This window comes from Oenanthe melanoleuca, chromosome 14, assembly GCF_029582105.1.
Source record: "Oenanthe melanoleuca isolate GR-GAL-2019-014 chromosome 14, OMel1.0, whole genome shotgun sequence".
NCBI classification, from domain to species: domain Eukaryota; kingdom Metazoa; phylum Chordata; class Aves; order Passeriformes; family Muscicapidae; genus Oenanthe; species Oenanthe melanoleuca.
In genome coordinates, this window is record NC_079348.1 from 9,729,171 (window position 1) to 9,741,444 (window position 12,274).

The 12,274-nt window shown below is 39.5% G+C and overlaps 1 long non-coding RNA gene across 2 annotated transcripts; it reads right to left on the reverse strand.

Annotated features, from left to right (window-relative positions):
* Nucleotides 1-658: 658 nt before the first annotated feature.
* Nucleotides 659-11,906, reverse strand: LOC130259478 (uncharacterized). 2 transcript variants are annotated; one of them, XR_008841644.1, is made up of 5 exons: nucleotides 11,847-11,906; nucleotides 10,164-10,315; nucleotides 9,381-9,479; nucleotides 4,304-4,413; nucleotides 659-899 (listed from the first exon to the last, which is right to left on the reverse strand). It is a non-coding gene; the product is annotated as an uncharacterized LOC130259478 (long non-coding RNA). The 2 variants fall into 2 exon arrangements; XR_008841643.1 differs by lacking the exons at nucleotides 4,304-4,413; nucleotides 11,847-11,906.
* Between the last annotated feature and the right edge of the window lie 368 nt (nucleotides 11,907-12,274).

The window sequence follows — 12,274 nt, forward strand, 5'->3', positions numbered from 1 at the left end:
ATCAGCCAAAAGATGCAAGAGTCATTTGCTGAGAACATGCACAGCCAGTCAGTGTACAACAGGAAGACTGTTTAATAAAATGCTGTTTAGACACCAGCAGGTGTTTGATTTTCAGTGAGAAGTAGGGACTCAGTAGAAGGTAAGAATTTAAATGCATTCTCAAATCTGGGGCAACATGACAAAAATATTATGTTTTCCATGTAGACCTATTTTCCACTGCATTGGGAGGCAACAAATGCCATGGGTACTATACAATATAAACAAATTAGAACCATTTATATAACCTGTAATTATAAAGAGTTAAGCTTATGCTTCTTTGAAGTATCAATTACTGTCTTAAGAAAAAGTTTTCCTAAAAGTAAGGAAGATTTTATAATTCTATAGACTTTATACTTCCTTTAAAAAGATCAGTTATGGACAAAGGAAGACATATTCAGGACACTTATGAGCAGAAGAGTTGAAGACTCGTCACAAAGAGCTAAGGAAACAGTGGAGTGTGAAGGAAGCTGCTGCATTGAAGTCCTAGTACCTTGTATGTGTGACAGTGCTCAGGGAAGATGATATTTAACTCTTACAGAGCCCAATGAATCTTCAAAGATAAATAGAGGTGTTGCATAATTTCCATAGTATGGATTGAAAATTAGCACACAAAGGGTTTGGCAGTCTTCAGACTTCATCATTCTTTTTGATTTTATTTTAATACAAGGAGGATGGTCATTGGGTGACCAAGCACCAGAACAGAGCGGTTGTAGAGCTTCCCTCACTGGAGATATTCCAGAACCAGTTGAATGCAATCCTGTGCCATGTGGATGGACGCTGATGATGCTGCTTGAGCAGGGGAGTTAGGCTGGATGTCCCACTGGAGTCCCCTCCAATTACCCATTCTGTAATTCTCTGACCTGATCCAAATACATAAATTGCTTCCTTGGTTTAATATAAAACAAATTTCTCATGGTGATACTATATTTACAGAATTTCATCACGAGCCATCTAGACAAACTCTTATGTACAGGTCCTGTGACTAATAAAGTTCATACCATCCTAAACAAGTAGAGCTGTAGTCTTTAAAATAACATGTATGAAGAACATGTTGTACCTACATATAAAGGAGAAAAGGTTTTAATTGCATATGAAATACCATCGTAAAATGAAGAGACCAAATGCCATGAACTACCTCATTTGTACCAGCAGTGATGGAACCACCATTCTCTTTGCATTTACTGTACAGAACGAGAGGGTTTGCTGTATTGTGTGTACCTGGCCTTGCTAACTGACATCAGGATGTGCAAGACAGAAAGGAAAAAAGGGAGCGAGGACCAGTCCCAGTAAAGCTTTACAATGAATAGTTTCATCTTCAGCTGTTAGAGGTGTGAATCTTACTAAATGGATTTAAATTCTTCTGAGTACATATCCTACAATACATATGTGTAGCATCCAATCAAGGGTGATCTCAAACCAGCAGTCAAAAAGTGACTGGGAACAAAGTAAAGTAGTTCATTTCTCTGGCTCCTTCTTTGGTAGCTTTCTAGTTTCAAGTCTAGGTTATAGATTTCACTGATTAGCCTTTTAAATAAACAGACAGTTTCCCAAATAGCCATATTACAGTCTTCATGAAAGTCTTTCAGATGGTAGGTACTAAATATATTTTTACCTTTTTAGGGTGTAAACCAGCACATTTTGTGTCTCAGTTACTGTACCAGGAGTATATTCATCTAAATTATGCTGAATGATAAAAATTTTATCTAGCTTCTTTTTGTGACTATGATACCCCAAAAATAGAAGTTATATGGTGCATACAAAATTTTATGCTAACCATACTCAGATTACCTTTTACAATTAACAGCTTATACATACTTGACATTTTTACTTCACAGAGAAAAACAGTTCTGCGTACATGGGAGTATTTACAATTTTGGGTGTCTGCACACAGGATCTACATACTGAAACTTAATGGTGATTTGATGCTGTTGTGAGACTCACAACACCTAATTTCCTAATTCTGTTTGCAATGATTTAATACCACATTAATGTTTTAATGCTCCTCTAGTTATCTCCCCTCTCAGAAAAGATAAAACCTTATTAGTTTATGCACCATGTAATCCCTAGGAAGGATTTGCCTGGGACAGATAATCTTTATTTGTATTGAAGTCTTATTTAGAATGGAGGGTCAACTTAATTACATAAGCAGGCCTAATTTTTATTCTGTAAAATACTAGACTGAATTTTTGTTTCAATTGGCTCTTTCTGACAGCCACAAAAAAACCCACAAAGCCTGTATAGTTTTTATCAAAAACCCCAACAGCCAATACTGCACATCACTCTTCCAAATGCACAGACATTCACAGATAATTGTGTGCAGAGATGCTGCCAAACATCAATTTTCTTCCCATCAACTGGGCTTTTTAATTTAGTTATTTTTGTTGAAGCAACACATAGTTTGTCTATGAATGTGTGCAAACATGTTTTGCATACTCATACAATAAAGTAGAATTCAAATGTAAAGCAATGTAAAACAGTTAATTCTCTGTAATTACTTCATTCCTGTTCCTAGGGGAGGGAATGCATCTTAAGATCTAAATAATGCAAGCACTAAATGATCACTTTTCTATGTAAGGAGTATAGCACATATATTGCATCCCCCCCTCTCCCCAGTTTTCTGCAATCTGCATAGTTAGCTGATTACTGCACAACTGGAAGGACTGGAATTAGGTGGGTCCTTTTATGATCATTATGACAGCAAGTTGAAGGAAGAGGAGGAGCAGCAGCAGTCCTAATTTTACTTGAAATACAGGACTTAGAAACCTCTGTGAGAACACCGAGCACCACAGTCCCTTGGAGAAGGGCTGACCTCAAAACAAGTGTCACTGCTTACTGCTGTGCTGCTGCTTTCAAGTTTTTGGTCTTTGAATTTTGTCTTTCTGGCCTTTTTTCTGGCCTCTGCCCATCACCTTTTTATTTTTGGCTTCTTAAGTCACTTATCATTTGTTCAAGGAGCTGAAGGTCAGATCATCTGATCTGACTTGTATGCCATAGGCCCTGAAATTTCTTGTACCAGCCCAAGTAATTTCTCTTTGAGCAAGGTATATTTTCTACCTTCTTAAAGCATATAATTAAATTTGGAGTCACATAATATTAGAAGATAAAGAACTTCCTGTTCTGTTATCAGAAGAGCATGTTGTAAGGGGCCTGTGTCTGGAAAAAAGTTGAATGGCGTAGACACCAGAGGCAGAGGCAAGACAACCTAATTAGGGAAGGATTTATTTAAAACTGATTGACTTACAGTAAAATGGGATAGACTTTTGGAGTGTGTCATTTTTATAGTAAAAACAAAATTTAACAAACACAACTTTTTTTATCCCCTCAGAATAAAGGTGAGCTGTTCATTGAAATATTTGTTATAAGGAATAATTTGGACCTTTGAGAAAAGGAAGGAATGGTAGTAGGTTCAATACCAAAATGTTTCAACTGACAGTCAAAGAAAGTTTAGTCTTCAGAAAATATAAATAAAGTAAAAAGAGCATTACAGGTTAGATTCTGACCTCAGTTAAACCAGTACATACCTAAAAGGTAACAAAAATGTGTAAAATTATCTAATGCTGGATATTCAGCAGTTTACAGAAGAAAATATAATTTTTAGTATATAAATAATCACAGCTGCATAAGTACCATTTTACAAATTTAAGTAGTGAGACACAGGATAACTGAAGCTCTCTATAAAGTTAGTGGCAAGCTACAATTTTGAAGAGCCCAGCTGCTTGCCATTTTCTGTGCTAAACTGTGCTTGTGCTGCTTATTGATCAAGAATAACAATGCTGTGGTTTCAAAGAAAGATTGACATGCCCAAACTACATGAATTTAGAAAAAACTCAGAAGGCAGGCAACATTTCCTTTTAAAATAGCTTCTAACAATGCTGAAGTATAATTATACATGCTCCAGACTGAGGTTTGGAAGAATGTTAACTCTCCTGTCAGTTAAAAACCTCCTTTTGTATGCAGCCAATGGGTGGGGTACCGCATTTGAGAGTGCAGCATTCAACTTAAAACCTCAATCATCCAAGGTTTCTTTTGAGTCTTACAGCACACAAACTCAAACCTTAAATTTTGAGAAAGCCTACATTGTTAGAAACACAAAAATGGATTTATAAAACACATTGCAAAAGCCTGTAAAGAGTGAAAAGTTGATTAGAGTGAACTATGAGAAACAGGACTCTGCCTGTTGTAGCAGCTTCAATCTTAATGCCAGTGCAATTCTGTTGCAATTGCAATTGTTTCCTAAAAACATTACTCCATGTATCTGTCCTACCTTGCAATAGCTGTGTGAACGATCTTGCTGCTTCACCAGTGCCATTATTTGTAATGGCTATTGTCAACTGCATGTGCTTCTGGATTCTCTTCCATATTTCAGAACTAGAACTCCATGAAACCAAGGATACTGTGTTAGTCTGTTAGTCCACTGCCATGGGACTCTCATCACTTCTAATATTGCCTGTTTGGAGGTGTAATCTGTATATACTGGGATGCTTCTGATCCAGCTGACAGCTGCAGTTATGGCAGCACTACTAAATTAGGCAGTGCTAAAACAGTACTTCATACTTATTTCCCAAAGGTCTTGAGCAGTGTGCTTACTAGGGAATACTGACTCTTTAGAGGAAGAAGAAAATGAATACTGACTCTTTAGAGGAAGAAGAAAATATGCTAACCTGATTTTTAGATATATTGATTTATTCAGAATAATTCTCTGAGGAACCACTAATTTCCAAGCATTGTGTTGCAATTATATGGCAAAACAATTTTAGCCTGAGATTTTATAATTTTAGGGTCATATTGGTTTGAATGCAAGACAGAGGGATGCAATACACAATTCTTTATGGAAAATACTTTCCTAGGTATCTATGGCAGCATTCACAGCATCATGGAATGGTTTCGGTTGGAAGGAACCTTAAAGATTATCTTGTTCCAACCCCTTCTGTCACAGGCAGGGACACACTCCACTAGCACTGGTCATTTTAGGGATGCATTCAAATTCTTATGCTAACATCATTCTCCTTGAGTTTCTGCAGAGATATTTTCTTTGAAAGACCCTAGTCAAGTCTGGCCACTCCTTATTTAAAGTTTTATTTAAATTCAGAATAATTTAGTGTATATATAAAAATGTTAGCTTTGTAACATGGCTTTTGTTTCACAGCATTTCAGGAGACATTATTAAATTTTTTCTTTCACAATTTTCTACAACATGAAGCAGAATGATAGAAAACAAAAAGCAAACATTGCTGTTAGGGACTTGAAACTCCAATTGCTTGCAGAGTGTCAAAGTGTCAGAGGTGAAGCTGAAAAATTCCTTAAATATGTTTTTATACACAGACAGCTTGAAGATACTTTGCCATTTTTACTAGTGCTCATAAACCTGAGTTTTGGATGACTCCTTGACCTTCTGGAATAAGTGTAACAGTTAAGATAAGCTGATGAATCAATGTTTATCCTGTTTGTAGGAATTAGGGTATTGGTCTATAACTGAGCGTCATGGTGGCATTCTCTACAGAGGGCCTGAGCTTCCTCCATGGTACATGGAGAGAGCTGAGAATCCATAAGAGCCAATACGATCATTGGGGAATTTCTGTTTTAGCCACATGGGCATGGTTAAGCAAGGCAGAGAGGTGTAACATTTAGCCCCTTTGACCTAAGATTGCAGGGAAGCAGACTCAGTGCTGATGTGTTAATAGCTTTCAGGATATGAGAGAAACAGTTTAGAGGCTTTGAAGATGTTTAACCTACTTAGCTCACCTACGAAAAGGATAATCTGATTGCCAGCTTCAAGAGGATTGTAAGCAACCCTTAGCAGTCTCCTGCAAAACTTGCTTCAGAGAGATCATCCTTGATCAGAGCAATCTAACTCACCAAGTGTGTGAATTAGCACTTCATGTGGCTCAAAACTGAGCCAAATTGATTGTCTTCATGCACTGTGCTTTGGGTCATTTGATAGAGCTGTCTCAGCATGGGACTTCTTTAGGGGATAAGACAGAAAGGTGTGTTCCCACCATGATATTCAATCTGTGTGTTCAGACTAAAGCTATTCCAAGGTTAAACCCTGAAATGTGCCTTGAGGCTGAGCCTTTAACAGCTACACAACATTTGCTTTATGAAAGGGCTTAATTTGAATTAATCTGCTTGCACACAGGCATGAGCACATATCTTCCTCTCTGGTCTCTCTTGGACAGCTCATACTAAATATACACTCCTAAAAGGCACACTAATTTGCCTTTGCCATGAGATTGAGGTCTTCTAGATCTTGGCAAAGCTAAAAAACAAAGAAAGGTTTATTCTGGCAGGAAACTCCCTGTGGAGAGAGGTATTCCTCAGCTCTACTGTGATACTTAGCAAAGCACCATTCTTTAACTGAATCAGACAACAAACTATTGTTTCCCCCTCCTCCATCTTCTTTATGGACAGATTTAAACCTCATATATAACCTGTGATAGAAAAGAGATCAATTCACTTCACCCCATTTCATCTTTCCAGTTATAGCAGAGTTCTCTAGCATTAAAGACTTGTTGGAGCCAACCTCTAAATAGAAAGCAAAGCAAACATGGACAAGTTCAGGTGAAAAATCAAGATATTGAAGGTAACTAAACCATAGAGCTAAAGTACAGCAACAATGAGCATTATGCATTGAATAAAACACTTCCTGAGTTTCAGGCTAGCAGTGGATGCAGTGGTAGCCTCTGTCTTCCAAAGGAAGTAATCAGACACACCTTATATTGCTAAATTAGTCAGTGCAGCCACGAAAAGCAAATGATAAAATTGAGACGTGATGTAAACAGCTGAAGCTCATGATAATGGGTTAGCTAGTTACAACAGTGAGATAAATATTATATTAGCAAACAGGTCAGAAAATAGGTGTAATTTTCCTCGCCTTAATCTCCAAAGCCTGTTTATTACAGACAAAATAAGACAGCACTTCTGAGAAAATTGAATAGAATAAAATAATCAAATAGCATAGGACACAGATTGCTACATTTAATCATTCCTAAGTACAATAAATAACAAGGAAAATAAGGATACTTTTTAAAGGGTAGGAAAAGTTTGGGGCTTTTTTAGAGAAACTGAAAGACTAACATAATATTAACAAAATGAGAAGTGTCTCTGAAAGAAGAACTGACAAACTAAAAACTTCATTATGTGCTTATCCTGCACTTTCAGAAAGGATCCTTATCTCACAGTACATGAAGATAGAACTGCTCACAGAACTATCTGAACTTCTGACTATTCATTACCTATAATCAGCTAGGATAAATAAGTTATTGTTAAATCAATAACTGAAGCAATGTATATATGATTCTTAGTAAAAAACAGCCTTTTTGTCCACACAGATACATTTCTCCAATTGTAAGAAATTTTGCAAATGTATTACTCTCTTAAGCAAATAGTAAAGCACCTTAAAATATTTACAGATCTTAAGAGTTTGCAGTGTCAAGGCTCAGTAAGGTGGAAAACTGCATTTAATCTAAGAGCCTGCAGAACAGAACTTTAATTTGTATCAGCCTCTCAAATTTATTTACTCTTAGGACTCCTTGTTTGAATTAATATAGAATCTTCCGTTTCATTTTTAAACCACATTTTCAGAGTTTTGCGTGTGTGGCTCTGCAAACGAATCTCGAATTTCATAGCCTAGCAAAAAGCTTTATTTGCAAATTTTTACATACTTTGGACAACTAATTCTTAGGAAGGCTGTCTTAGCTAGGCACCTTGACTGTAATGATTAAAATATTAACTAGTGCATTTCTAGAACATTGTGCTTGAAGAGAGGGTTTGGGTAGAGACATTTTCAGGAATGGCTTGGGTTTTGTCACTCTTCCTGTCCAAGTGTGTGTGTCACCATCAGGAGACAGTCTGTAACACCACCCACAGACAAACGATTGTCTCTTCTCTTCCCCCTGCCAACGTGAGATGGTGCAGTTTGATTTGTTGCTGAACGAGAGGTTTGAGTAACTTTGATACCTCAGGGAGTAAAGCTTGCTAGGGAAAAAATCTGGATCCACCTGCCCATCATAACTGTTACCACCCTTTAAAGAAGGTTACACACAGAGAATGGCAGTACCCCACACCCTTTTTATTTTATTTCTGGCTAACAGAAGATCTCTAACCAGTCACCCATTTGAAAAATGGTTTTGTGTTTTTCCTGCTTACATCCTCATTAGTGCAGTCACCCGTGACTTTGTCACAATGCAACATATTTTATTCATGACTCTCCTCTGAGGCTATCCTGAGGCCTGAAGCTAATGCTCCTGATGGTGGCTGGCATTTACATTCCAGCTTAGGCCCGCTTAGTGTGTGCTCAAACACTGCACTGAAACGGCTTGACTTTTTTTTTTTCCAATTCAAGCAATCCTTTTTAACGTAGCACCTTCCAACGCAGAGGAATCGGTATTCCTCACCTGCCGTGGGCCGGGTCAGACACGCCTCGGGAGGGGCTCGCTCCCCCTGCTGGCCCGTGGCAGCCAAATTCCCCTCGGATCGAGGGAGACAATCCCCGGCGAGGCGGGACGGAGGGGCTGCTTGCGGGGGTTTAATTTTTGCCGCGGATTACAACTGAGACATTGAAATCGATCCATTATCTGTTGTAAAAAAACCTACAGGTGTTTCACTGCCTTCCACCTATTCCAACAAAATTTTAACATGCAAGAAATTTTAAATTAATTTTTAAAACGCTAAACCTCAAAAGTTATAGTGTAACTTGCCCTGTGACTTTTGTCAAATACTCTGCTCCACCTCCACCACGGTCAATCTCCCAGCGATTGCAGAAATCACGTCTAAGAATAGTATGCAAAAAGCAACTGAACTTCAATGGTTGTTAGACCGACAAGTCACAAACACAGCTTTGCAACACCCCATTTCTGTGGTTGGAAAATACTGTTTTACACTGTTTAGCTCAATTCTGAGGGTAACCAAGTTATAATATATAGATGTTTAAGAAAGAATAAACAAAAAAGTAAAAAATCAACCACAACCTCTTCATGCATACACAGGAAAGCGTGGTCTGCTATAGGATATTTTTTCTTCCACGGATTACAAAAAACATACATACTGATGTAGCTTCTGCTAAAGTAAAAGTCATCCTATTTTCATGGCTCAAACCCATTATTTGACTGGTAAGTGCTGGAAATTGTAATGTATAATTTCACTAGCATTTAAAAGGGAAAAGCTGTTGCTGTTTCAGTGATACAGTGGGTCAGCGTTTCCAAAAGCATGGTACACATGAGAGAATAAATAAAATACCACAAAGAGCATAACTTGCATGCAATAAGCAATTTTTTATCACAGAGATATTAACAATCCATCACTGCCAACAAAAAAGTAGAAAGAAAACCTAACACTGACAATACCTTTAGTGAGAGTCCTCCTCCATATGCTGGCCAGCCACAAGAATATGCCATAGATCTTTCTGTTCTGGCCAGAGAAATGCTCACTCACCTCTGGGCATCCTAAGCAAAAGAGCTGTGTCAAGTGGTAGCAGCAAATTGAACAATAGCCGTTAACTGCAAGTTGACTTTTAGAATGGATTACACTAGACTATATTTAATTTACACATGATTATTTTGACTAAACAGCAGTATTTTGGTTAAGTCACATTTGGAAGGGAGTTGTTCATACTCTAATTTAGTTCACTTTAATTCTGCAAGTTTCTCTTCTCATAAAGTTCTAATATGGTTTAAGGATTTCAGTTTTGTTAATTCAGGTCAATACTTCCAAGTATGACTTCACCAAAGGGGTTCTCCTTTTCATACTCTTGTTTTCTGTAAAGCTCTTTCTTGGTGAAATTTTATAGACTGTATACATTCTTTGTTGTGGAATATTTCCATGGATAATAGTCATAACAAAGTCATGTCTGATCACTACTGACTCTTTTTACAGATGTTTAAAGGAAAAAAATGGAAAATTGTTGGTTTAATTATTCAAGGTGATTTTTTTCCTTCCCATGACACATGCAGAGCTGGAATAACCATATATTCCATAACCACTGGTCGAGGAAAGAGAGTAACGTAACCATCCATATATTTATTATGTAATTCTTGTTCAATAACCTCCTAATTCCAACCCAAAATTTTGTTCTCTAACAGTTGAAAAGGCAGCATATTTATTAAGACAATTTAGTAATTTAACTTTACCTGATGCAAGCTAACATTTGCAGTCTGTATTACATCTGAAGTACTCCCAACGTAGTCAGGAATTCCCAACAGGCCATTCTCTCCGGGTGAACAGTATGCAGCAAACCCTAGCAGAAGGCTTGGAAAAATCAGCAGCATGATTTATGTAATACCTATAAATCAAAAAGATTAACAGCTAAGATTAATATTTTCACTGTGTTACTTTCAGCCAAAGGTTTTACCTCAGCAGTGGCTTCTTGTTCTGAATGAGAATGATCATAATGCTTACTTTCTTAAGCTGCTTAGTGCTCAAACAACTGTAATTTGGAATTGGATAAGCCTTCTTACCACTTTTACGGTCTATTTCATGGTTTATGATCCATGGATATAACTGTTGTTCTAAGCATGATCTTTTTTTCTGTTTCTCTCATGTCCCTTTATATCCTGCAGTAAGCAAAGGCCCAATTTCATCATGATTCTTAGGGATCCATTAAATGCCATACCATACACCCCCACTAACTATCTAATATCTGACTGCTGTGATTGAATTGTCTCACTTAGTCTCAAGAATCACAGGGCTAGGATGAGCAGGAGATAATTCAGGCTTTGGAGCTGGGAAAACCTCAAGGCAAAGCTTCAACAATTTAGATACGATCCCTCTAGGGTAATCAGACTGGAACAATGTTTAATACATTAATTTATTAATAATTAATGTTATAGGCCTCACCAGGTCAAGGAACTTTCTATCAGCATAACTTTACCCAATAAGCTACTAACTGGCTACATTCCTTCCTGTCTTCAGACTATACTGGTTAGAACTTCTAAGGATTTCTTTATGAAGTCCTACTATAAAGGTTACATCAGTTACCACAGTTTGTGGGGGCATCAGTACAAGACTGGTCAACTGCACTACTGACATTGCCATCAATAATGTTGCTAAAAAAAAAGGAAACAGAATCACAAAATCCTTTGTGATAAAGGACTCAAAAAAATCAGAGGGTCCAGCTCCTGCTACCACACAGGACAGCCCCAAGGATCTCACCACGTGCCTGAGAGCCCCCATCCAAACTTTCCTTGAGCTCTGTCAGGCTTGGTGCTGTGAGCACTTCCTTGGGGAGCCTCTCCAGTGCGCAACCACCCTCTAGTGAAAAACGTTTTCCTTATATCCAACCTAAACTTCCCCGACACAACTTCAGCCATTCCCTTCAGTGCCGTCACTGGTTACCAAAGCAGAGATCAGTCTCTGCCCCTCATGAGGAAGCTCCAAGCTCCAAGACCACAATGATGTCTGACTTCAGTCTCCTCCAGGCTGAACAAGCCAAGTGACCTCAGGTACTCCTCAAATGGCTTCCCGTTCAGACCCTTCAGCATGCTCGGCATTATACTATCAGAATACAATTATGTTCAAAGTCAGAAGGGAAAATCCAACTCTTCTCATTTGAGAGGGCACTGAAGAGAGCTCCAGTACGGCCGTTCCGTGGGCAGGGGGTGTGTGCCACCGGCTATTTCCTGGCCTAGGGAAGGTGTCCCCTCCTGCACCTGCCGTTGGTCAGACTAGCCACGGCTGTCGCTTAAAGGAATGACAGCACAGCACCCCTTGGGCCTCGTGCTCACTCAGGGGCTTTTATCGGGCAAAAGCGTTTTCATTTTGTGCGTTCCGACATCAGAAACCCCAGGCGCCACCGAGCCCGGGCACTCACGCACGCTCCACTCCGCTGAGCGCGGTCCCGCCACCTCACCACCCTCAGGGCAGCGGGGCGTGCGCACGGCGCGAGGCGCACGCGCAGCGCCCTCTCGGCTGCAGTGACGTCACTGAGCGGAAGGACTCCCGCGAGCTGCTCACGTCAGGCAGCTTCCGGGAGAACCAACCGGAGCCTTAAAGGGCCCAGGGTCTCACTACCCGGAGAAGCGGCTCCAGGTGGTGGCGGCCCCGGGCTCGGTCGTACCGGTGTCTCTACAACCAGTCACACGGCAGCGCCCACACAGGGCCACAGACCGGCCGAGCCGGGCTCCGGCCGGCTGAAGGGAAAGGCGCGAGGGGGCGGGGCCGCAGGCAGCCAACCAATCAGCAGCTAAGAGCTTCCCAGCCGCCCCCAATCAGAAGCACCGGTTCCCAAAACAATCGTGGCGAG